The sequence below is a fragment of the Ptychodera flava genome, chromosome 17 (assembly GCF_041260155.1).
Source record: "Ptychodera flava strain L36383 chromosome 17, AS_Pfla_20210202, whole genome shotgun sequence".
NCBI lineage: Eukaryota > Metazoa > Hemichordata > Enteropneusta > Ptychoderidae > Ptychodera > Ptychodera flava.
In genome coordinates, this window is record NC_091944.1 from 16,132,375 (window position 1) to 16,132,743 (window position 369).

The following is a 369-nucleotide window of genomic DNA, read 5'->3' on the forward strand; positions in this document are numbered from 1 at the left end:
GCATCGGTGGTTCAGTGGTAGAATTCTCGCCTGCCACGCGGGAGGCCCGGGTTCGATTCCCGGCCGATGCATCCTTTCTTTTGTCAATCGCTTTTAGTTACTGAATCATAGTGAAAGTAAACGCCCACGGCTTCCTATAGACACCACAGGCGACCCAATAAGTTCTGAGTTTTTCACACTGTTTTCTCTATCATTTTCTCTTCTTTCTTCATGCTCTGAATGATCGGAATAAATAAAATAAATGGTTTATATAACCTAACCTAGCCTCTGTGACTCTTTATTTATTTTACACTCCATTACAAGGATATATATCTCTCATACACACATGCTGTAATTAATTAGTCAACACAACTAATTATGCTAATCCGT

At 40.1% G+C, this 369-nt stretch overlaps 1 non-coding gene across 1 annotated transcript; it reads left to right on the forward strand.

Annotated features, from left to right (window-relative positions):
- Trnag-gcc (transfer RNA glycine (anticodon GCC)) lies at positions 1 to 71 on the forward strand. The gene has a single exon. It is a non-coding gene; the product is annotated as a tRNA-Gly (tRNA).
- Positions 72 to 369: the final 298 nt, after the last annotated feature.